Source organism: Symphalangus syndactylus, chromosome X (assembly GCF_028878055.3).
Source record: "Symphalangus syndactylus isolate Jambi chromosome X, NHGRI_mSymSyn1-v2.1_pri, whole genome shotgun sequence".
NCBI classification, from domain to species: domain Eukaryota; kingdom Metazoa; phylum Chordata; class Mammalia; order Primates; family Hylobatidae; genus Symphalangus; species Symphalangus syndactylus.
The window spans coordinates 51,414,129-51,441,629 of record NC_072447.2 but is presented as its reverse complement, the minus strand read 5'-3'; the positions used below and the strand labels follow the sequence as shown (position 1 = coordinate 51,441,629).

General features: G+C 38.7%; 1 protein-coding gene across 2 annotated transcripts in view; it reads right to left on the bottom strand.

Moving 5' to 3' along the window:
* The window catches only part of LANCL3 (LanC like family member 3), a 101,126-nt gene that overhangs the window by 22,314 nt on the left and 51,311 nt on the right, over window positions 1–27,501 (bottom strand). The gene's annotated exons all lie outside the window — the stretch shown is intronic.

The window sequence follows — 27,501 nt, the reverse complement described above, 5'->3', positions numbered from 1 at the left end:
TTTAGACTGTGCTTATAAAGACTGTACTTATAAAGCCACGATTCTGTGATAAACTGCAGTATGACGGACTCACTCTAGGCATTTGTACTACCTGAATGAAACCAAAGTCCAATAGTGTCAACACAAAATAACTTCTAACATCAAAATGACTCTGAATAGAGAATGGCTAAAATGTAATGACTTACAGTCTTCCATGTTTTATTCAATCTGTCCACAGTCCGTTTTAGGACTATCGAGATTAAAAGGTTCTCAAGCCTTCAAAGCATCATTGCATTTATTAAGATTCTGCTCAGGTTAGCCATATGTTTTGCATCCTGCCCTTCCTGGGACAAATTAGATGTTCCCTTTGGCACACTTCCTTTATGACAGTGACATTTGCTCTGTTGCACAGCACTGTTGTGTTAGATCTCTCTCTGTTGTGTTAGAGCTCTCTCTTTCTCTCTCACTAGACCATCAGTTCTTTGAGAGCAAACACTGTGGCACCTCATAATTTTGGTATCCTTGGTGCCTAACACAGAATCTGAGGGGGGGGTCCTTCATAACCGATGAGTGAGTAAATAAGTGACAGTTTAACGGGCATGAAATTCAGAGCCCTCCCTCCCTTCATTCTTTATTCCCTTCCTCCCTCTCTCTCTTTCCCTCCCCTCCACGATTGTTTCTTAAGCCCCTACTACATTCCAGGCAAGACTGTTCTGGATGCTGGAGATATGACAGTGAGCAAGATAGACAGGACCTGTGCTCTCATGAAGCCAATCTTCCCAAAAGGTAGACCTGCACAGGAAACGTACTGGTCAGATTAACCAAAACTAAAAAACATCTAAGTTTAGTCTGATTGAATGAATCTGGGATCAATAAAAAGTCTGTTGGATTTTGGCCTCTCTCCTAAAACTGACACATTTTATTTTCCTACCCAATATCCAGCATTAGACCAGCGAATTCCTTTTGAAATAAGTTTCTAATGATTTATTCATAAATTGCTCCTCTGATTTACCTGGTATTAGAAGGAAAAAATATAATCCAGTTTTGGTTTCCCAAAATCCAGCATTTAATTTGGAAAAATAATTACTTCATGAGGATACCATTCATTAATTAATTCTGCCAATTAACATTTATTGAGCTACCATTCCAGTAAGATCCCACACTAGGTGTTGTGGAGAAATTCGAGAAGCCACGAGACATATTTTTTCCCTACAGGGAAGATACCATCCAGCACTGGAGATGAGATATAGACAAGAGTCTACAACACAGCAACTAAAGCTCATGAGCCTAGATAGAGAAAGAAACAGTAATGCAGAGTAGGTAATATGGACTCAGCTTCAGTAAGACTACTTTCTCCTCTTTTTTTTTCTATTTGCTGAAATAATGATGTCATGGCTTTCAACTTAAATTTCCCTTTTATTAACCACTCTCTCTTAAGTGTACTCCTCCTAACATTCCTGAAGACCCTATCTTCCTATGCTGCATCCCCACTGTCCTATCACATCAGCCCTAAGTCTTCTTTCCTTAGCTTAATAGCAAATTTCTCCTAAATGATTAAATACAATCATTCAAATTGCTACCATTATTTTCATTTGCTATTGAAAACATTTACTCTTTGTGCGTTTATCAGTGCCAATTGATCTTAAGTTTAGTCTTACACTACTTAAAATCTTGCATTATCATTTGTCTCAAATCAACCCCTCTTTCTCAGAAACCTGCTAAAAGCCCTGAAGGGCATGCACTTAATAGGACTCTATCCTGATTGAATCCCATAGTCTTCTGGGAACATATCTGGCTCTACTCAATATTGATTTTGAATCCATATGACAGAGGAAGTTTTTGTGGTAGGAAACAGTCACTGAATTTTCAGGGATGTATTCATTTGCACTACGAAAATTTTTCCTATTTGACTTTCATGCCTATAACTGAAAATTGGCTTATTATTTCCCCAGCTGAACATTTATTCATATGTTGTGTGTGTGTGTGCATGTCTGTGTACGTGTGTGTTTGCCTGCTTATTTTTAACCCAGAAAAAAAATCAACTTATGCTATATGTGGTGCCCTCCCCCTTTCTTTCTATCCCAAATCCACAGCTTAGAATAGGGAACGAGTTTATAAAATATTATTTCAAAACCTCCCATGGTCATGTATCATGTCTGGGTGGTTTCCTCTTATCTCTCAGAAACACTGTGAAAAACAAAGAGAAACCGGCGCTTGTTCGGCTGGATAGAGACCAGTTATGCATGCAGTTCTTTATCTCTGGGAACAGACAAGACCTACCCTTCTGTTTATTGATCAGCAAATAAAAACTAAAAACAGAGCTCATTAAAAGCCTGTGTGTGGGGAACACTGAGGAAGAATATTTTTCACCCCCGAACAAACAGTACAGAAAGAAGAAGGGAGTTGAGATTCTGGGGTAAGGGCTTGAGCTTGTTCTCCTGTGTGTCTGCTTTCTCAAAGATCCCTCCACTCTCTGCCCCTAGTACACAGAAGCACATGCATGAGCACACCCACTGCCTCCAAGATGGCCTCTGTGCTTTTGAGACACTCTGAGATCCTGGGAATGAGGGAGAAGCATTTCCGGTGGGGGAATAAAAATGACTAGGAATGGCAGAGCGGGGCTCCCTGGCCATCAGGTCTTCACCAAACAAACCCAAATAATTCCCTCTCCTGTAGTTGTAGCCCTTAAGATCAATGCATTTGTTAATATTTTGGATGGAATAGATTCTTTTCTTTTTACATTGAATAAAATAAATTATCTCAAAAATACAAAGCAAATCTGAGGTGGTTTGGTTTAAACCGTTTTGTTTAGTTTAACTGATTCACTTTACTGACCTTGTGAAATATTCCTATTGGTTTGGCCTCTGAGTATGAAGAGACAAGAGGGCAATAAAGCTCATACTATATTTCTTGGCCCTGCCTGAAAGTCATGCTATGACTGAACTACCTCCATGCAGAGGAGAGATGACTTTCTTTAAAAAAAAAAAGTGAATAAAAAGGACCAAACCACAGAATGCTGGCCTCACCACTGACTCCTTCCCAAGGCAAGAGTCCTACCTACAGGAAGTGGCAGTCTTTGCTAGCTGTATTTCTTTTTCTAGGCATCAAACACCTCCTGCCCCTCCCCCATCAGCATTGATTGAATACGCGAATATCAACTAAGTCTTGGGTGTGCCAGTGTCCTAAGGCATACAGTGCCAATCAAATTCCTCCTCTCAACAATTTGAAATGCACGTTCAAAAAAAAAAAAAAATGAAGCTGTCAGCAATCCCAGCTGCTGCTGAAGACAGGTCAGGACTGGGTCCATGCATAAACTGAGGTCAACAGAGAGTAAACAGGGGCTGCGAAGGAGAAAAACAGAATAAACCACCCAGCAGTGAGAGTGAAAGGAGACTGACCAAACACCACATGTTCTCACTCATAGGTGGGAATTGAACAGTGGGAACACTTGGACACAGGAAGGGGAACATCACACACCAGGGCCTGTCGTGGGGTGGGGGAGGGGGGAGGGATAACATTAGGAGATATACCTAATGTAAATGAGGAGTTAATGGGTGCAGCACACCAACATGGCACATGTATACATATGTAACAAACCTGCACATTGTGCACATGTACCCTAGAACTTCAAGTATTAAAAAAAAAAACTTGCAAAAAACAGAAAAAAAAGTTTATTATATCAGTAAAGAGGGATTAGGAAAAAGGACACAAATAAAAAGAATGTGAGTGTGCATATTCACATTATTTCCATTTTCTAATATTGGTAAGTCTTTTAATTAGTTAAAAAACATAAACTTAACTATAAAGAATAACAAAATTGCCAACTCTAAGGACTTTAAAAAGTCATAAAATGAAACAAATTTAACTGCATGTCAAGTTAAAGGCATAACCTCACAGATAAAATAATTAATTTTTTAAATAATGGTTTTTTTTGATTGTGGAAGTCAGTGTGGCGATTCCTCAGGGATCTAGAACTAGAAATACCATTTGACCCAGCCATCTCATTACTGGGTATATACCCAAAGGATTATAAATCATGCTGCTATAAAGACACATGCACATGTATGTTTCTTGCGGCACTATTCACAATAGCAAAGACTTGGAACCAACCCCAATGTCCATCAATGATAGACTGGATTAAGAAAATGTGGCACATATACACCATGGAATACTATGCAGCCATAAAAAAGGATGAGTTCATGTCCTTTGTAGGGACGTGGATGAAGCTGGAAACCATCATTCTCAGCAAACTATCTCAAGGACAGAAAACCAAACACCGCATGTTCTCACTCATAGGTGGGAACTGAACAATGAGAATACTTGGACACAAGGTGGGGAACATCACACACCGGGGCCTGTCGTGGGGTGGGGGGAGGGAGGAGGGATAGCATTAGGAGATATACCTAATGCAAATGACGAGTTAATGGGTGCAGCACACCAACATGCCACATGTATACCTATGTAACAAACCTGCACATTGTGCACATGTACCCTAGAACTTAAAGTATAGTAATAAAAAAAAAAGAAAAAAAAAGAGAGAGTGAAAGGAGACTGGAGCAAATATGCTAAGAGAAACAATGATACCAAAAGAGAAAATTAAAGAAAAGTAGCTGGTCCTTATAGCTTCCTCTTCCTAACAGTTTAGGGCTACTCCCTTTAGGGCTTCCTACCAATTTTCCATACAATACCCACCCCCATACTCCGCCCTTTCTTTTTAGTCATTTGAGAGTCTCAGTTTCTTGCAACAAGAGTCTAACTAGAATAGACATGAATATAAAGCCAAACCTTTGTCACTTCATCCCTCACATAAACACATCAGCTTTCCTACCTACCATACTAGATCCTTTCAGTCAAAATAACAAAGATACCTGCATGTAAGGTGCATGATAAGGTACATGCTAAGACTCTCTGGGCATGGGACCTGGCATCGGGATTTTTTTTTTTTTTTCCTGAGACAGAGTTTCACTCAGTCACCCAGGCTGGAGTGCAGTGGCACGATCTTGGCTCACTGCAACCTCCACCTCCTGCATTAAAGCAATTCTTCTGCCTCAGCCTCCCGAGTCACTGGGATTACAGGTGCCCACCACCACACCCGGCTAATTTTTTGTGTTTTTAGCAAAGACGGGGTTTCACCATCTTGGCCAGGCTGGTCTCAAACTCCTGACCTTGGGCGATCTGCCCACCTTGGCCTCCCAAAGTGGTGGGATTACAGGCGTGAGCCACCGCGCCTGGCCGAGATCTTTTTTAAGCTCCCCAGTGGATTACAAAGAGTGGTCAAGGTTGAGAACTACTGCCATAAAATACTAAGTGAATGCAAAAATAGTTTTTAAAACCAAAGTAATAATAATATAATACAATATAATAATAATGATGAAGAGGGGTGCTAAAGGGAAAACTAGCAAAATAACTCCCAGGTATAAAGAAATGCCTTTGGTCTGAGTCATGGAGGACTCAGAATTATCTGTCCAGTCTTAAATTATCTGTCCTCAAACTTCTGTCAATAGCCCATTTGAGACCTCTGATATCTCTAAGAGGTATCTGCTCCTCAAAGTGTGGTCCATGGACCAGCAGTAAAGGTATCCTGAGAGAAATTCAAATTCCCAGGCCCCAGCCCAGACCCAGTGAATTAGAAACTGAATTTTATTTGTTTTAATTTATTTTTTATTGTTTTATTTTATTTTAAGTTCTGGGATACATGTGCAGAATGTGCAGGTTTGTTACATAGGTATACGTGTGTCATGGTGGTTTGCTGTACCTATTGACCTGTCCTCTAAGTTCCCTCCCCATGCCCCCCATCCCCCAACAGGACCTGGTGTATGTTGTTCCTCTCCCTGTGTCCATGTGTTCTCATTGTTCAACTCCCACTTATGAGTGAGAACATGCAGTGTTTGGTTTTCTGTTCCTGTGTTAGTTTGCTGAGGATGATAGCTTCCAGCTTCATTCATGTCCCTGCAAAGGACATGATCTCATTCCTTTTTATGGCTGCATAGTATTCCATGGTGTATATGTGCCACATTTTCTTTATCCAGTCTATAATTGATGGGCATTTGGGTTGTTTCCATGACTTTGCTATTGTAAATAGTGCTGCAATAAACATACATGTGCATGTGTCTTTATAGTAGAATAATTTATATTCCTTTGGGTATATACCCAGTAATGGGATTACTGGGTCAAATGGTATTTCTAGATCCCTGAGGAATCACCATACTATCTTACACAATGGTTGAACTAATTTACACTCCCACCAACAGTGTAAAAGTCTTCCTATTTCTCCTGTTTCTTGACTTTTTAATAATCGCCATTCTGACTGGCATGAGACGGTGTCTCATTGTGGTTTTGATTTGCATTTCTCTAATGATCAGTAATGTTGAGATTTTTTTCATGTTTTTTGGCCATGTAAATGTCTTCTTTTGAGAGGTGTCTGTTCATATCTTTGCCCACTTTTTGTAGTATTGTTTTTTTCTTGTAAATTTGTTTAAGTTCCTTGTAAATTCTGGATATTAGACCTTCGTCAGATGAGTAGATCGCAAAAATTTTCTCCCATTCTGTATGTCACCTGTTCACTCTGATGATAGTTTCTTTTGCTGTGCAGAAGCTCTTTAGCTTAATTAGATCCCATTTGTCAATTTTGGCTTTTGTTGCAATTGCTTTTGGTGTTTTCATCATTAAGTATTTGCCCATGCCTATGTCCTGAATGGTATTGCCTAGGTTTTCTTCTAGGGTTTTTATGGTTTTGGGTTTTACGTTTAAGTCTTTAACCCATCTTGAGTTAATTTTTGTATAAGGTGTAAGGAAGGGGTCTAGTTTCTGTTTTTTGCATATGGCTAGCCAAGAAACTGAATTTTAAAAAGATCACCAGATGGTATGCATATGCCCATTAAAGTTTGAGAAGCACTGGCTTAAGAAACATTAGCTATACATTCTTTAAATTTCCCAATATTAGGTTAGGTCCTGACAACACTGTATATCTGGAGTATACAAATCTGGCTTTCCACAGATTATTTTTTCTAACTATGACTATCATGGCTTTGGTTTCTACATAAAGGAAAGTTTGACTTTTTAAAAAAGACAAGTTTTTATAAAACTGCTGTTGAAGACATTGTTCACAGTTTTCTAACGCCTCTATATGAAGGCCCAAGTGATAAGCTACCCTCATAGTGAAGTGAGAGTTTGTCTTAGTCTTGAGGGCCAAGAGGCAGAGTTAATTCCTGTGCTTAGTGCAGAAACTTCCTTTACCCTAGGGGTTTTGCTATAAACATTTTACCTCTTAAACCTTAATCCATGTTGAATGGTTAATGGTTTCACTGTATTTGTGAATTTTTGTTGTAAATCACCCCAAACATGTTTTTGGAAGTGGGTAGAGCCCAAGGAAACATTTTTACAATATACGGAATATGCGTCTTAAGGTGACAATGAATTATTAGTGTGGAGGTACAGTTCTAAGTCTGACCTGACAGGCAATCCTCACAGAGTCTGAAACAACTGTAAGGAGGTGCTAGACTTCCCACCCTAGGCCTTGCTCAAGCACCACCAACATTATCATGCAATAGTCCAAAATGTCCTAAGTGCCCGTCTGCATAGAATGCAGGGTCACTCTGATATCACAGCAAACATATATGTAACACAGTAAGAATCTGATATTAACTTACTGTTTTCGCCCAGCAATTTATTTCACCTAATCCTTTGCCTCATCATCCTGTTGGTAGGATAGGCTTCTGCCTAGAGAAAGAAGCCATCTGACTACCCAATAAACATCAAAATGACTTTTTTGTATGTCTTTTTTTAAAGTTAGAGCTACTGGAATGAGACAAATGACTTCTGATACGCATGGACAATAAAAAAAAAAGTTTTTGGGTTGTTAGATCCTGGGTTTTTTTTTTTTTTTTTTTTTTGATGAAGTCTTGCTCTGTCACCCAGGCTGGAGTGCAGTGGCATGATCTCAGCTCACTGCAAGCTCTGCATCCCGGGTTCATGCCATTCTCCTGCCTCAGCCTCCCAAGTAGCCGGGACTATAGGCGCCCACCACCACGCCTGGCTAATTTTTTGTATTTTTAGTGGAGACGGGGTTTCACCGTGTTAGCCAGGATGGTCTCGATTTCCTGACCTCATGATCTGCCTGCCTCGGCCTCCCAAAGTTCTGGGATTACAGGTGTGAACCACCACACCTGGCCTCCTGGGTATCTTTAATACTTAAAATTGATACCATAAAACCATGGATTTGAAGGATAGTTCCAAGTAAACTCAGGATAGAGATACAAGCTGTTCAAGGTGGGATGAGTTGACATAGAAAAGAAACCAGAAGCTGAAAGTCAGTGTGAGTGTGGTGTTCCTGCTTTCCTACCTCCACCCCATCGTGCCAAGCCTTAGCAGTCTTACAACAGGCCTCCAGACAGGTTTGGGGATCTACAGTTTGTTAGGATATGTGCCTCCCTTTTGCCTGGAACTCAGGAAGATGGCAGCCTCAGAGGTGTGTCTCTTGCTTCAGGGTCTGGGAACAGCAAAAGAGATATCACCACGTGGCCTATCCCACATGAAACAGCAGAAGATGATCCTGAGTTTCCTACGGGCACCAGAACAGAGTAGTAAAACATCTCATCCCCAAAATTAAACTTATTATTTAAAATTCCCAGTCCAAATTATTTCAAATTAAAAAGAGAAATTGTTTATACAAAGTCAATATTCACAAGTGGTTAAATTTTTACCTCCTATATCTCTTTGGGGTTGTAGTTCACTTGGAATCCACTAGGTTACAAGAAAGAGCCAGGCCTTTCAGGAAATCTCTGTAGCAGATAAAGATTTACTTACGGTATTGAGAAGACAGAAACTTGGAGGAGCTTCTTTGAGGCAGAACACCATGAGCACTCTTACAGTGCATAGTGACCTCCAGAGAACATCATGAGCAGAAAAGGTGTTGAGCAAGCTTAAAGATACAAAATAGGGCTAAAGAAAAACCTTCAAGTAGGAAACTGATCTTGACAAACTGAATAATTCACGAGTATTATGTGCAAAGCCTATGCTAGGTTGGAGAAACATGGAATCTTAATAATGAGACTAAGTAGACATGCAAAACATTTAAATAATGAAATATTCAGCATTCATTTAAATCCTAAAAGTAGTACTGTAAAGGAGTAACGTGAATGGAGTAAATATTGAGGGCTTCACAGAGGAAGAGGAATATGAGCTGAGCTTTGAAGGACAAGTAGGAAGTGGGTAAATGAAAGCACGGGGAAGAGAGGATTTTTAACCTATTGGATGATGGGGAGAGTCCTGTGTATTGGGGCAATGCTTCAAAAACCTCAAGGTGCACACATATTACTTGGGGATCTTGATAAAAAACAAAGATTCTAGTTCGGTAGGTCTAGGGTGGGGCCAGGATTCTGTTACTAACAAGCTCCTTGTTACAATAGTAGTGATGCTGAGGCTGACACTGCTGGTTCATCAACCACACTTGAAGTAGCAAAGGATTATGAAAATAGAGAGGCTGGTTGCAGCAGAGGATTTCTTTTGCAAAAGGTGAGAAGTTAGACTGAAGGAACAATAGAAGTTCCCAACGACATTCAAGGCAGCGAGAGGAAGCATCAGGCAAAAGTGTTGCATATTATCATTTAAATGATTAGATTACCCAGAAAAGGGACACAGCAACGATAAGAAATTCTCTTCCAATATTCTGCATGTAAGACAGACATGTCCATATTTGCATGCTCCACTGAGGAGCTCTTTTAGCCAGTGTGGCCAGGTTTGTTATTTTCTTAATTGGTCTCTAAATGGGGCATGTGTGCTGGTGCAGAATGAGCAAGTCCCTTCCATCTGGTTTTCCTGATGCTCCCTGATCATTATTATGCTGGGCTATGAGGAATAGGAGGCAGGTTGCTCTAGTTGATGATTATCCTCCAGTCATTAAAGGGATTCAGCATGGAATTTCAGTTATAAACATTTGGTCCCAGGTACCATTTCACAGTTGTTTCTTTTCCCTTCTCATGTGAAGAAACACAAACCCAGAAAACACTAGAAACCAGAAAAGAAAAACAGGTTTTACCCCATTCTTACAGCCTGACTGCTGGCTTTAAAGATTTATTAGAAGTAGCTGGTAACCCAGTCTGCACCAACTGTCACTAGATGACTTTATTCTCTTTCCTCTAAGACACTAAATGTCTCAGAGCACAAGCTTCGTTATCTACAAAAACAGGATTATGTTTGCCCCACCTATCTCCTCAGGTAATAATGAGATTCTTATGAAAAAGCAGTTCCCAACGTTTGACTGCATACTGCAATCACCTAGGGAGCTTTTAAAACTCCCAATGCCCTGTCCACACCCCACACTGCTTACATCAGACTCTCTGGGCATGGGACCCAGGGATGAGTATCCTTTTTAAGCTCTCCAGGTTATTACAAAGAGTGTCAAGGTTGAGAACTGCTGACATGAAATACTGATGAATGCAAAAGTAGTTTTAAAAAGCAAAGTAATAATACTATGATTATGATAATGAAGAGAAGGGCTACAGGGAAAATATGGAAAAGACCTCCCGAGTATAGAGAAATGCCTTTGGTCTGAGTCATGGAGGAATGGAAGGAGAAACCTGATGTGCACATGAATGAACATGCTGGGTCAGGCCAGAAGTCCACTAAATGCCATCCAATGTTTCCAACACAGACACCAATGCACATTGTGGGAAGCTAATGAGGAAACCACAGAACACAGCAGACAGTGCACTGGACTAGGAATCAGGAGATCAGGGCTTGAGGCTCCTTTGGCACCATACCCATGGTTAAGTCATCAGACCTCCATTTCTTCATCTGTAAAATAAAGGGGCTGGACTAGTATCTATTCACTAGGCCATAGCTTCTCAAATGTTAGTGTTCCTAAAAACCATCTAGTGATCCTGCTAAAACACAGCTTCCCAGGCCTCACCCTCAGACATTCTGACTCAGTAGCTGTGGAGTGGGGCCTGAGGTCTTGCATTTCTAACAAGATCTTGGGTGATGGTGATGCTCCTGGCCAGAAAAGCACCTCCTGAGTAGCACCGTACTAGGTGACATCTAAGGTGCCTCTAGGTTCCAAGCTCTATGGTTCTGCAAAGCATTGGAGGAATCTGGTTTTTGAACATAAAAAGGGGAATAGCATGGTGATAAACAGGGACTTGGGGGTCAGATACACCTGAGTTCCAAACTTAGCTTTACCACTTTCTAGTAGTGTGAATTTGTGAGTTACTTATTCTTTCTTAGCCTCATTCTTCTCATTTGTAAAAAGTAGTGATAATAAGATCTACGTCACTGGGTTGCTGTAAGGATTTCATGTAAGATGCTTAGCACGGTTGCTAGCATAAAGCACATGCACAATGCCTGCAAGCTATAGTGAAAAGGGACATCTGAAATCCAATAGTGACTGAACTCCAGGCCTTGGAGGTTTGAGCTCAGCATATTTCTCATAAAATAACCATGCTGTTGCCTACTTCCTATACCTCATCTTCCACCCGAGGACCAGCTTATGTCAGCCTGCATTCCTAAATTGTTCTAACTTATAATTCATAAACTAGCAATGTATGACCCTTCATGTCTGTGTATTTACTTTAATCATCACCACACTTGCAGCCTTCTCTGTCCCACTTTTCCCAAAATGACATTCCTTTGCTCTTTCAAAATGTCTCTCAAGTTTATCTAGTTTCTAGATACTAACTAACTATATAACTTTAGACAAATCATGCAACTTCTCTGGACCTCAGTTCCTCATCTGGAAAAATAAGAAGTCAGGCTGAGGTGGTCTTTAATGTGTCTTTCACATATAGCATTTTATGATTCAAGTCTTTATGACATTTATAAATCTATATACTGAATATATTTGGGCTGTAATTCTGTAATGTGAACATGATAGTATGTTTCAGCAGTTTAATTTCTTAGAGAAAAGGCAAAAAGTCTTTTGTGGTGAAACTAGAACACAGGTTCAACTTGTCCTATTCTAGGCATTTTATTTTATCAATATATCTATTTTCTTATGTACTTTCTTCCTAACAGAAAGCTTAAAGGACTAGAACTCTTTGTAGCTTCCTGGCATCAGTTACTTGAATTATCTGCAGTTGTCAGTCTCCTGATGTACCCAAAGTGAATGATGACATTATTAAGGCTGAATGCTTTGTTGACTATTTCACATCATACCTTTCTCTAAGCCACTGTTAAATGAGTATGTCATTACAGTATTCTCAAACCATGGTTCAAAATGTTCAAGTGCCTGTTTGGTACATGATAATGTACTAGAGAGTATAGAAATATAGGGATGAATAGTTGCTTATTGTCAAATATACAGTAAATGCCCTTCCTATTTTGAAAGGTCAATTCTGAATTCATAGTGGCTTACACTATTAGTTAGCGACATCTCTTTTCCCTTTATTTCTTGCTAATTGAGTATCAGTTTTATTAGGCACGCAATTGTGTCTAGCCCTAAGTGACAGTAATTAGCCTTAGCCAAACATATAAATCCCATTGTCCCTTGCCAATTACCCTGCATTCCTTGTAGCTAGGGTTGGCTATGTGGCCTCACTTGATCAATGGAGGAATCTGCAGGAGCTTCATGGAAAGCTTTTTGTTTCATAATACATGGAAATAAAATGGACACACATGGCTGTTACCTTCCCTTCCTGTTTTTGGCTGCCTTGAATGTATATGTGAGGCCTGAAGTAGTAGCAGCCAATTTGCATCCTGCAGCTATGAGCACATGAATGAAAGGCCAACATTCTGAGAATGATGGAGGAGAAAGAAAAATCCTGGGATTTTTGGACATTATTGAGCATCTGTATCACAACCAGGACCACCTATATCCAAACTCTTCTTATAAGAGAAAATCTAATCCCTTTTTAAAAAGTCACTGTTCATTGGGTTACTTACAGCCAAGCCCACATAAACTGGGCAGCCATAAAGTGCCAATCTAACAACATTGCTAGCCTTTGCTAGCCTGCAAACAATTTTTGCCCACGTGCACCTCTGTTGCCACAGAAACCTCTAACTCTAAAGCTCTTTAAAGTGGGACTGACTGCCTGAGTAGGCAAATTTAAATGCAGTTTCCAGTTCTGACTGCACTCACAAGGTGCAATTGATTTTTCTTGTTAAGTGCTATCCTAGAGCCCAGGGACAAAGAGTAGAAAACACTCTTTGCTGCCATTGCCCTGGGTGACCTCCCTATTTCTTCCACTTATCCAGCTTCAGGTCAGGGGCAATGGACACCCTCCAATCCGTTACCATGACAGTAGATCCTCAAATCCTTAAAAGTCACTTTGGGAAGACAAAGAGGAGGCCTGTGGAAGCTTCAGCAACAAGTGCTATGAAGCAATTATCTTCTTTTCCAGGAGCCACAGTTCCCTCCACTCAAGTGACTCTATTATAAACTACCTATTCTGTCATCTTAGAGAGGTATTCACAAAAATGGTCCTGGTTGAACAATATCTGAACAATTTGTGACATTTTAAGGCTTAATAGCTCTTTCACCTAGATGCTTTCAACAGAACAAGCTGAAAAGATATCTTTTCCCACGTTCTTTGACATGTGCCTGTAGGATTGATGGATGCCCTGAAGGTCACAATTGCAGAAGGGAAGGCAGAGATACTTTAAAATTGCTAAGATCTTTCTTCCTTTTTTCTTTAGTACCTTAAAATACATTTTAATAAATGTATTCCTTGGATGTGGAGGAAGCAGTGTGATATAGTGCTGGTTGGGCCATGAATGGTACCTTTTCTGTGTGTAACATGAAACCTAAATCTATCGGGTATGTGGGGGGTCTGGTAACCATGGTTGGAAAATTCAGAACTTCTAGCTTTGTCGTAATATGGCCCTGAGTAAGTGATTTAACCTCTCTGGCTTCACTGTATTCATCTGCAAAATGAGGTAACTTCCCAGGTCCTTTCTGGGAAATATAAATACATATATATATGAAATAAAATGGACATATATGTTTCCATCCTTCTCCCCTTATTCATTTATGTACTACAGGGAATCCATCCTCTGTGTGATCATGTCCAAAGCAGCAGTTTTGTTATGTTGACATTTTCTGGTATTTTAAAGGGAAAATATTTCTGGTTTCTCTTTTTCTGGCTTCTTTTAATAATTTTAACCAGTAATCTTTAGGAGAGCTAGAACATAAAATTCAGATAGAATCATTTTCTATGTAAATGGCATATCTAAAAAGGATATTTGAGGTGACCAGAGCATGAAGGTGTGATAAAGGGAGTTGCCACCACCATCTGCATCCCCTAACTACCAGGAACAAAAGTGACACCATGGCCAGATTCAATTTTTGTTTTATGCCTAGTGGAAGGAGAAAGGAATACAGGACTTCAGGGGGAGCTGGCTCTATGGCTGAAGAGGAGAGAAGGTAAATTGACACCCTTACTCTGTTAATGGTAAGAAGTTCCCCAAAGTCTCTTCCTTAGATTTAATCTTTGACAAGTTTCAAATGGTCACTGTCAAATGAATGCAGCTGGGGAGCCTACTGGCCCTGGAATGGCTGAGATGAGCAACTGAGATATGTAACCAATAGTAGGTAAAGCAGGATTTATAACCTTGTAAGTTAGTAACTAAGGTCTTTGTCTTAGACAAAGATTTATTCTATGATAATTATTGAGCCCTGCTATGGCTTACTAGGAGAACATCAGTGAGCAAAAGAGAGAAAAGTCTCTGCCACTATGGAGATTACATTTGATATGGTTTGGCTCTGTGTTCCCACCCAAATCTCATCTCAAATTGTAATCCCCACATGTCAGGGGAAGGGCCTTGTGGGAGGTGATTGAATCATGGGGGTGGGCTTCCCCATGCTGTTCTCAGATCTCAGTTTTCAGGAGATCTGATGGTTTAAAAGTGTAGTACTTCCCTCTTTGTGCTCTCTCTCCTGCCGCCATGTAAATAAGTGCCTACTTCCCCTTCCACCATGATTGTAAGTTTCCTGAGGCCTCCCCAGCCATGTGCAACTGTGAGTCAATTAAAGCTCTTTTCTTTATAAATTACACAGTCTCAAATAGTTCTTTATAGCAGTGTGAAAACAGACTAATATAACATTCTAGTGGGGTAGTCTGAATAAACTCATATCATGCTCCATGTTTTATTTCGCCAAATGTGTCTTATTCTCTCCACTGTCCATAATTTGTTATTATTTTAATGAGCGCATGTTTATAAAGTAATCAATATTAAGTGAATCGTGTACCGTTATCTCGTGTTGCCTGGGGAAAGTTTAACAGGAGATAAAACTCATTCATAGTCTCCAGTGTGAATTCAACTGAAGGCAATCGCCAAAATTGTAAGGATGGACATATGAAAGAAATGGCCAGCTGCTATAGCACATAATTACATGGTGAGTTAAAACAAAACAAAACAAAACAAAACAAAACAAAACAAAACAAAACAAACAAACAAACAGAGATCTCAATCTAGACCAAGACTTTGGGGGAAGGGAGAGAGAAGAATCAGACACTCATTTTTTAAAAAAAGCTCCACATGTGATGCTGGGACACAGACACTGCTTTACAGGGCTTTGCATAGCAAATCCAGCATTATTTAGTATTGCAAATAGCACAGGTGGTTAGAACAAGCAACTGAGCTTAATCTCATGTGGTTCACGTAGCATAGCTGGATATATTCCTAGTCGCAGACTAGACTTTTAATTATAAGCTTAATGCCAGGTACCCTCACTATAAGTTTGCCTCATTAGTTGTAACACAAAATACTACTGACCATTTACCACTTTTTAAATGAACCAAAGCAGGCTTCCCCATGATACTGAGTAGCCTCATGTTTAATATGTAAAGAGAACATGTTCACTAGATATGTAACTGGTCATGAAGCAGTACTTTAAAAATATGGTCTCTCAATTACAATGTGAAGGAACAACTCAAGACAGAATTTACCTACATACATGTTATATATATAAAATACATACATATACACACACATATGTATGTATATGTGTATGTATATACATGTATGTACATATGTATGTATATGTGTATATATACATGTATGTATGTGTGTATATATACATGTATGTATATATACATGTATGTATGTGTGTATATATACATGTATGTATATATACATGTATGTATGTGTGTATATATACATGTATGTATATATACATGTATGTATATGTGTATATGCGTGTATGTATATATACCTATATATATGTGTATATGCATGTATGTATATGTGTATATGCATGTATGTATATGTGTATGTATATATACATGTATGTATGTGTATGTCTATATACATGTATGTATATGTGTATGTGTGTATATATGTATATATGTATGTGTGTATATGTGTATGTATATATGTATGTGTGTATATATGTATGTATATATGTATATGTACATATGTATGTATACATGTATGTATATATGTATGTGTGTATATGTATGTATATATGGATATATATATATATAATATGGATATCTATTACAGTGCGTCAATGTCCAAGGGAAATAAATGCCTAGGCCTATTTGTATAAGAATGTGTACAGCAGCTTTATCCATAAGAGTTAAAATCTGGAAACTTCCTAAATATACATCAACAGAATGAATAAATAAATGATGGTATATTCATACAATGGACTATTACTTAAGAATAAAAAGAGAACCAATTACTGATACATGCAGCAACATGGCTGGATCTCATGAACAATGAACAAAAGAGGTGAGACACAGAAGAGTATTTGCTGTATGATTCCATCTCTATGAAGTTCAAAATCCAAGTATGGTGATAGAGGTCAGAAAAGTGGTTACCTACCTCTTTGGGGGTTTGGGGGTGAGTGTGTGGGGTGAATGACACTCATTGGGATAAAGGAACCTTCTAGATTGATGGAAATGCTCTGTATATTGATCTGGTTAATAGATATATGAAATGCACAGTTAATTCACTGAGTTATACCCTTAAGATTTGTACGTTTTGCTATATGTAAACTATACTTCAATCTTTTTATAAAAAAGCAAAAATAAATCAGGGTACTGAACAGCATATCTGTTATATGGTAGAATGAATAGTTTAGCTGTCTGTTAACACATTTTGTCTGAATGTCAAGGTCCGTTGGTTGTAAGTAGGAGGCACCAACTTTACTAGGTATCCTGAAGTAGGGTCTTCTTCTAAGACTATTGGAAATAGAAAAAAGTACACACCCTACTGGGAAGAGGAATTACATAAAAGAGCACATTACCTCCAGGCTGATACACCCTCAGGCTAGGGCTTGGTGACCAGAACACCATGACTGGATTTCACTTCCCCTGCCCTTTTGACCAGGTGCCTTTATACGGGGCACAACCTTGCCTGTCCCCCTATCTGGAAGAAAGCTGAGTCAGCTCCTGAAATCTGGGCGCAGCTAGGACCAAGAAGGAACCAATGCTTGGATCCAGAAATCCTCCAGGCTGTAGCCAGTGTTCTCTCTCTTGGTGACATGGGTCTCTGCCTCTCTTTCACTTTCTACAAGTCTTCTTTCTCTACTATTCTGTGGCTGAAGGTGACTTCCCATCATACTCTCTCTCTTTCTCTCTCATTCCAAGTTTTAACATGTCCCTCAGTTTTAGTCACATTACAGGATCAAATAGAGTTACTGAAACCCAATTTTAAATTCCTGGGAGAATCTGATACGTTCAGCCTCATTCAGGTGTGTTTACACAGTGACATCCACTCTAGTTGAAGGAGCAGGGCCAACTAATTCAAGATGGCTGCAATGATCCACCCAGAGGAGAAGTAGGACAAAACTTCACAGAGAAATGGGGTTATTTTGAGCTAGGCAGACATTCCCAGAAGGGTCTACTCGATTTGTATCAGGAATGTGTTTAACTTAAATGAATAGAAAATCTCGCTTCTAGTGGCTTAATCAAACAACAGGTCATTTTTCTCATGTAACAAAAAGTCTGAAACTGGCTGACTGCTGATATTGCTTAGTGACTTGTGATGTCAGAGCCAGGATGACACAATTTGCACTTCCTTCCTTCATGGTGAACTATGGGTACAAAATGGCTGCTGCCAACTCCAGACACCATGTTTATATTCAAGGTGGGAAGAAATGGGAGGGAGGGGCCACGCACATGTATTCTCTTTTATCAGGAAACCAAAAGGTTTCCCAGAATACCCCAGCATATTTACACTGACATGTCATTAGCTAGTACTGTATGACATGGCAAACCTGACAGAAAGAAAAGCTGAAAAATCAAGCAATTATTGGCAAAAATCACTATGTCAAATAAAAGTAGGGTTATATTAGTAAGGACAATGTGGCAAAAAAAGCTCTGGTCGGCAATAGTGTCTGTCACCACACTGAACTATAGGAATCCATATTGTCTGAAAATTTATGTTAGCCATTCATGATCATGTCTGAACACAGATGATGGAAGGCACGCTTAATTCCTTTTTCAAAAATGCACTGCTTCTTGCCACACACTATGTCACTATATATTCAATTTTGCGCTCCACCACCTAGGATCCTTTGGCTAGGATTTGCATTCTATTTCCAAAGCTGTTGTGGAGATAATTGGTCAAGGCCGCTTTCTCAGCTCTGAATATGACTGTCTAATCACTACACAAAGGCCTTTCCTAAATCAAAAGTAATATAGAACTGTAGAAAGCATGCTTAGAGGATGCTTGGCTTTCTCTAAATATACTACTTCAGAAGTGATCTAAAGATAACTATTATTTCAATATATGCAAATAGATAATATTCCATTTAAAATCTGTTCCTTACTGTGAAACAGGTGCAAGAGATGAAGAGAGTGTTTAAGTAACCAAGTGCAAACAGTCTTCACCTTTAAAAGGAATAGACAGGACTAGATGGCTTCTAGGCACTCCCTCATGCTTGATATTATACTTTCTAAATGGACTGCAATCACAGTCGCTCCACATCAAGAGGGACATTTCTAAGAATTGTCTAGATTAGCATTATTTTTCAATTGAGAGTCAATGTATTCTACGAGGCGAGAAAAATGTCATGGAAGAGGACAGACTGTACTTACCCATATAATAAGTGAAGAAATTCAAATTTCTAGCTGATTTTCATATAAGATTATCATGAAAGACAATTACCTAAGCTTTGTAAAAAGTTATTTTTTCTAACAGATGCTGGTGAGGTTGCAGAGAAAGGGGGATGCTTATACACGGCTTGTGGGAATGTAAATTACTTCAGCCACTGTGGAAAGCAGTTTGGTGACTTCTCAGAGAACTTAAAACGAACCGTCATTTGACCCAGCAAGTCCATTATTGGGTATATACCCAAAGGAATAGAAATCATTCTATCATAAAGACACATGCACATGTGTTCATCACAGCACTATTCACAATAGCAAACACATGGAATTAAACTAAATGCCCATCAATGGTAGAGTGGATAAAGGAAATGTAGTAGATATACACCATGGAATACTATGCAGCCATGAAAAGAATGAGATCATGTCCTTTTCAGCAGCATGAATGGAGCTGGAGGCTCCATCCATTATCCTAAGTGAACTAGCACAGGAACAGAAAACCAAATACTGCATATTCTCACTTATAAGTGGGAGCTAAACATTGAGTACACATGGATGCAAAGAAAGAAACAATAGACACTGGGGCCTACTTGAGGGTTGGGGGAGGGAGGAGAGGATCAAAAACCTACCTATTGAATACTACTGCTTATTATCTGGGTGATGAAATAATCTGTACACCAAATCCCCCGTGACACACAGTTTACCTATGTAGCAAACCTACACATGTACCCTTGAAGCTAAAAGTTAAAAAAAATTAATTAATAACTATACATATTCATAGGGTACATAGTGATGTGTTTATATATATATATTAAATATAGTTATCAGATCAGGGTAATTAGCATCCATCATCTCAAACATTTGTGATTTCTTTTGTTGGGAATGTTCAAGATCCTCTTTCTAGCTATCACAAGCTATATAATAAAAAAGTTGATCTCATAAAAATAAAAAGTAGAACAGAGGATACTAGAGGTTGGAAAGGGGAAGGGGAAGGTGGGGATAGGGATAGGTGTGTTAAATGATACAAAATGACTATGCTTACCTATGCTTTTTCATGTTTAAATATTTTATTATACACATTTAAGGACAAAATTTGGGGGGAGGTCATGTTAATTGTGTGTGGGGAAATGTTTAGATATTTGTTTACAGAATATACATTCATGTTACAGCATATTTATCATTATTTAATTTGGTCCTTACTTCATCTCGTATTCTAACTTAAAAGTGTAAGAAAGAGAACAAACTCTGGGTATCCATTCAAAAATCCACAGGAAAAGGAATCCTAAATGTCTGCAAGTGGAAACTATATTAATTATCTTTGGGCAAGTTACTTTAGCTGTCTGGATGTCAGTTTTCTCATTCATGAAATGGATCTTAAAAGTCTTTTCTTGCTCTAAAGTTCCAGGTTTCTATTACCTCTGTCAAAGAAGTCTGTCCAGATCAGAATTGTTCCGGTGGCATCAAGTTTTCACTTCCAATTTTCAAGGTTTCCAGGCTGCCCTGAGTCTTACGTTGCTCTTTTTTTTTTTAATTCTGTGAGGTTTCCCAGTATCTAGTAATAACATCTCTTTGAATTTATTTTATTCCTATAATTTTTGTATATAATCCCAAAGAGTTTTAAGAATAGTACAAAAATTCTCATATACCATTTACCCATGGTAATATTCTGTTAACATTTTGCCACATTTGCAATCATTCTATTTGGGGAGGAAAGGTGCTTTGGAGTAAGTTGCAGACATGATGCTTCTTTATCCAGAAATACTTCAGTATATATTTCCTATAAACATGGACATTCTCCTACCTAACTACAGTGCAATTATCAAAATCAGTAAATCTAATACTTATACAATACTATTATCTAATCTAGTCTATATTTAAATTTTTCCAATAATCCCAATAATGTCTCTTACAGCTATTTTATTTTCTGTCACAGGAACCAATCCAAAATCACACATTACATTTAATTGTCACTTCCCTTTATACTTCACTAATGTAGGATAGTTCTGAGTCTTTCTCTTTCTTGACAGAAATTTTTGAAGAGTGCAGGCAATTTATTTTACAAGATGTCCCTCAATTTGGATGTGTATGATGTTCCTCATGATTAAAGTTACCTTATGCATTTGGGGCAGGAAGATCTCAAAAGTGATGTCCTGTCCTTTGCAGAATATCATATTGGGAGAGACATGATATTTGACCCATACTGGTGCCCCCTCTTTTAAAATTATGTTATTTCAAGTTGAATTTCTATTGCCTAAGATTGAAAAAGTTACGACTAATTTAAGGATTTAGCTGTTAAAGACCCACAGGCTCTTTTAACACTATCTCAACAGTAAGGTGTGGTTACATTAAGCCTGGTTACATTCAAGCTGGGAAGGTCTAGAACACAGGAGTTTGACAAAGATCACCAGATAATAAATTAAACGTACTATGGAAGTCAGCTAAATCAGCCAAGTCAGTGGAACATAGATTGGTAGGTGCAAGAGGTCAGGGTCCATGAGGTCAAAATCAGGAAGTACCAGTCAACAAAGACACTGAGCACTGATTTCGGGGCAGAGGTTGTGGGCTTACTGCCCACTGTTATAAAGCTAATGGGTGGAGCTGGCCCTGGGCCCATGGGTGTTAGTCATAAACCTCAGTGGAATACAGGAGTAAGCTGTTCCTGGCTATGACAGATTCTGAGGTGCTAGCACTCGCTCACTGAGTAATGCCAATACCTCAGTGTTAGCATTACTGTGTGCTTTCCTCTTACTCTAGACCAGTATTTCCCACATTGTAATGTACATGCTGATTCTCTGGCAATCTTGTTAAAGTGCAGAGTCAGTAGGTGTGCTGTAAGGCCTAAGATTCTGCATTTCTAAGTCCCTAGGTGATGCCAGAGGATGCTGATTCAGAGCATCCTTTGAGTTTCAAAGCTATAGGAGAACACTGTTTTTGGCTACGGCAGGACTGGAGGTGTTACCACTACCTCACATACCCTGGAGTCAGCATTACTGTGAGATTCTCCTCTATTCTACACTATCACATAGAAGCTTCTTTTAATCAATCAGTTCAGCTCTCACTGAAATATCCTACTATGCAATTTAAATAGAAAAAGTGACTCCAAAAAGGTGAAGAGGTGGGAAAAGAGGAGACATATATGGCATACTGCTGAGCCAGAAATAAAGAGAAACTCCATAAACATTAAACAATGAATAATGGCTTTATTTAAAAGATTCACAAGAAATCTCATTTTGACAGCCCTGACAATGTGTATGCCCCAAGAAAGGATGGCTCTCCCTGGCAAAGAAGTGCTGGCTTTGCATCCATCCTCATTTTTTCTATAGAAAATCATAGTCTACCTACATAACATAGCAAACCTGGTGACTAGAGATCATTTCCTCTTAGCAAGCACCTCTAAATAGGTCCAACACAGCCTTCTCATAATACTCACAGATGTTCTAAAACTGAGAAGGTTAGAATTGAAGTAACAAGGGCATTACTCACAGGGAACAAGAAGTTGCTTATTATTAATTCACATTCCTGGACCATTCTTTAAAATCAGTGCCTTGGTAAAGCTCTGTTTTAAAAAGAAGTACCAGTCAGTATTATAGCTCTGTGACAGGTAAATTTGGGACATGGCAGCAGAAATACTATATGAAAAGGCAGTCTAGCAATGCAGCAAATTGTTTACTGCATTTGCTTTTGATTAAAGGGAAAATACCTTGAAGTCTTCAAGAAAAAAAGATACCATTTTACTGCAGCAGAGGGAGCCTATAAAGTAGTCAAAATGAGTCTTAAAATATCAGTGTTCATATGATCTTGTCAGAGTGAGTTAAGGCTCATCTGCCAAAAAAAGAAAAAAATTCCAGTTATTGAAGCATGAAAAAGCATGACAATGACCTTGAAATAATGATTTCAGGTGCTCAATACTTGCTTAGTGAATAAATGGTTTGCTTCCTCCCTCAGGGAGCTGTCATATTGGTGACCTCATTCACTCATCAACTCATGGAAAGCCAATATTAAATCACACACCTATCTTCTGGGAGAAGCTTAGATAGTAAACAATCAGAACTGAGTTGTGGGAGTGAAGAGCTAACTTTTGTTAAGGGTCTCCTATGACAAATGATTTCTGTTTATCTTTACACCAACTCAGAGAAAAGGGCCCACTGCCATCTTGAGGATGAGGAAACTAAGTTTCTGAGAAGCTAGTAACTTGCTTATGTTCACACAGCTAGAAAGCGTGAGAAGTGAGAAGATGGAATGGAATATTGTTCAGTCTTCATTCTATTGTAATAGGATTATATATCCACATCTTTGCCATGTAACTATACTGCTTTCCATTGTGGCTGAAGCATATTTCTGTGCCCTATTAATGGTCTTGGCCATGTGAATTGCTTTGATCAAAGGAATGTTAGTGATATAAGCAAAAGCTTGAAATGGGCTTGCATAGTTTGTCTTGTATTGAAACATACAGAGTTGAACCCTGCATACAGCCTGAAGCAGAGCAATCCCAGATGACCTGCAGACCTATTGGCAAAAAAATCAATATTTGTTATTGAAAACCATTGAGATTTTGGATTGTTACAAAGCAAGAATTGACTAGTACAACACCTCTGTACATTATACCTAGCCCAAATTTGCAGATGAGAACACTGAGGTACTGAAAAGTAGCTTGCTCAAACAGGAAAAAAAAAATTTCAAGGACACCTGGAAGAGCTCTCCTGATATCTCTTTAGCCAGAACTGTGTAACATGGCTACCTACAGCAGCAAGGAAGGATGGAGAAGTATCTGACATTGTGAGTCTCGACTCTGGGGCCTAGGATCCACCACCATGGAAGAAGGAGAGATAACAGTGTCTGCCATTCCAGTGTTGTGAGGCTCCAAAGTCCATTATCTTTATCAGTACCCTGTGTTGTGTTCTATTACGGGTATGCAGAAGCTACCAGGAGGTCCCTTCAACTTGGCATTTGTGAGCTCAATATGGTGGTATGGTTTTGGCGGGTCCTTTGGAACTTCTGCAATTTCTGTAAAAAGAAGATGCTTTGGGTAATTGACAGTCCAAGAAGAACAGGACAGACACACATGCGGCCAAGCTGAATCCACACAGAGATGCCCCGTGAGTGAGGAAAAATAAAAACTTTTTGTTGTTGTAATACACTGAGATTTAGGGATATTTGTTAGGTATTTAAATATAACTAACTAAAACAGTGTTTTGAAGTTCATCCAGCCCTATTCCAAACTAGTGATACGGGTGAGCTTCAATTTGTAACAACCCAGGAGTGTCACCACATGGTACTGCATGGTAGCTGCCATAGTCAATGAGCTCTCCAAAGAGTCTTCTATAACTTCCCCTTCTCCCTAGTGCCCGCAGCCTGACCAGGATACAATAGTGTGGGTTTTCCTCTATACACAGGGAGTTGAAAAGTGGCTAAATCTCACAAGGGGGTGCCATGAAAGTGGTGAATGTGAGCTGATACACTTATTGGGGTTACTCAAGGCTCTGAGCATCTTGAGGAGGAAGTGAAGGCCAGGGTCAGTGTTGACTCCCTGATCACTACTGTCACATCCACCACTGCCAACCAACTGCTGATGTTTCAGCAAACGGTGATATGACCTCTTATTCCTCAGAACGTCAGGTCAGAGAAGCTTCTTAGAGGAGGCAGAAAAGAAGGGCAAAGAAAATCCCAGAAATGTGCTACCCATTATATTTTGGCCACAATTAGTACTAAATAAATGTGTCTGACACTAGGTATACAATGGCCAATGAAATAATCTTGGCCTCTGTTTTCATGGAATTTACAGTGATTTAAATTGTGTTATTTTTACATTAATTTAATACATTAATTTCCAGATGGACAAAATATTTAAACATCAAAAAAGTAATCATAAAAGTTACAGTAGAACAAAACACAGAGGAATGATTTCATATATGTTAGCAAAATACATAACATGATATTAATATTTTAAATTTTACAAAGTAGAAAAAGAGCAACAATTCAATGGGAAAAATGGGAAAGGACATGAACAAGAAATTTGCATACAATAATATGCAAAAGACTTAAAACATATGCAAAGATTATCTTCATTCATAATTTGAGAAATGCAAATTAAAATGAGCTACCATTTTTAATCTTGCAGAGTGGAAGAAATGGGTAAGTAAAATTTATAGCACAGGCGATTTGTGGGGAAACAAGCACTCTCATACACTGTTGAGAGAGGTCAACAGGCACTACCTCTTTGGAAGGCAATTTGGCAACATTGACAAAAATTGTCTTAATTCCAATAAATATTTTCCCAGATATACAAAGACGTATGTATAACTCACTGCTGTGTTATATTCAATAGCAAGACTGGAAACAACCAAAATGTCTGTTACTAGGGTACTAGTTAAATGAAGTGTGGTACATCTATATACAATGAAATACCATTCAACCATGAAAGCAATAAGGCAGATCTATATGTATTGATATAGAAAGCTACCCAACATATAATGTCAAATAAAAAACAGGTTACATACAGTATGCATAGCATGTTCCATTCACATATGCATGCTCATGGATATGTTTAGAATATTCCTGGAAAGATTCACAAACATGTAAAATTGGTTGCTTGTGGGAATGAGAACTGGATACTGGGAATCTGAGGTGAGAGAAAGACTTAGCTATCATTTTATATACTCTTTTGTACAATTGGATGTGTTTTTATTTTTGTTTTTACCAAGTGCATGCAATACTTTAAAAAATGAATACTAGTTAATAAAAATAAATCATATAATAAATAATTGAACAGTCCTAAAAGTATATTAAAAAGCAAACAAAAACAAAAACTAATAGCCTTTAAAAATCAATGCTTTTAAACGAATCACTTTTTAAAACAATCATCTAGTGATTAGATTGTGGAAGGCTGAATTTTCAAGGACTATTGAATTTCATTCAGTAGACAGAGAATGACATGAAACGCAAACTAATGACAGTTTTTAAGCTAGGAAGGGAAATAGGGTAATTTACATAACTCTGAGGACACAGCAAAGATAATGTCTACATTATCTTGGTGCATCTTCTACTACAGAAAGGCTGAAGGGACAATACCATCAATGTACACCTATGTTATAGCTGGTTCAGGAGAATTAAACGTTTCTCAGGCACTGAGACACTATAAAATTTCAAAGTGGCCACTTCTCTTAAATTAGGAAAAGTAAATAAATAAACCCACAACATTCATGCTCTCCTTAAAATAAAGTGGAAATAAGTGCACTGGCTTTCATGGTGGTGAATGCAGGACAGTTGCATTCTTAGGTAAGAAGTGAACTGTACCTAGCTAAAAACAAAAAACAAACAACGACAACAAAAAATGACCCTGCACTCAATGCAGAAAAACTGCCTATGAAAAGGTGCCAATTGTACAGTTGAAATAATATCCTCATAATCCATCAATCAATGAAGTGGTGTTTAGTGAATTTCTTATATCCTCAAAAGGAGCTAAGGAGAAATAGTGCAGTTGGATGTGATATAGCCATGTCTTATGGGAATGTACAGTTGTAAGGACAAAAGTAGGTCTTAATCTGGTGCAGTAATGGAGACAGAGTATAGGCAGTTGGAGAAGGGATTTGGAACATAAGCTGTGCCTAAAAGTAAGGACATCCAGGTGAGGAAAACAGCATTAGCAAAGGCCTACTGATGGACCACCAGCAAATTGATCAAATAGACACCAGTGCAATAACATATCATGTTGTGAAGGAGAAAAAGATAACGTTCAGGTTGAATAGAGAAGCTTAGTTCAGTTTGCAGCAAGCTCGAAAGACATGAAGAAGTGTGCAATTCATGTATTACTCATGCATTTACAAAATTTTGTGCTACCAGATGATAACAGATGATTAGTATAAGGGAAATGGTGGGGAGGCTCCTGTGGTTAAATACTTGGGAAAGTTAAAAAATTTTTTTTTTCAGTGTAGGATTTCTCAGTGTAGTATGAATCTCTAAGAGTGGGATAGAGTTTGCAAAAAAAAAAAAAAAAAGTATTTGATAGTAAGTCCCTCTTTTTGCGCAATCTCCATTATCATGACAACCCTGTTTGGGAAAAGCCAGAGAAGACACAGGGAACCCTTATTGATTCCAAAGAAAGAAAATGACTTGCACAAGATATATAGGCTGTGGGTTGTCAAATGAGCTAAAGTATTGACATGAAAAGCATTGGAAACTTTTCTCTATGGGTATCCAAGTTTCTCTCCAATTTGAGTTCCTTTCATGTACGTATAATTCTGACACCTTTTTACCACTATAAGAATTGTGATTCCAGGGAAATGTCAAGTTGAAGGGAACAATCTCAGGGGACGGGGGTGGTTCTTAGAAAAAAAGAGACCCGAGGATTAGGAGGAGGTAAAACAATGGTAGAGGAGGAGAGTGTTTGGCAATAATGTCTTGAGAAAGATGAAGGAAGATGAGAGTCATCCCAGGCCACAGAACTGTGAACTATCCTCAGGGGGCACCAGGGAGAGGTGTATGAGGGATGCTGACAGGAGGCAATTTGGCCTAAAGCCATGAAGCAGGGCCAAAA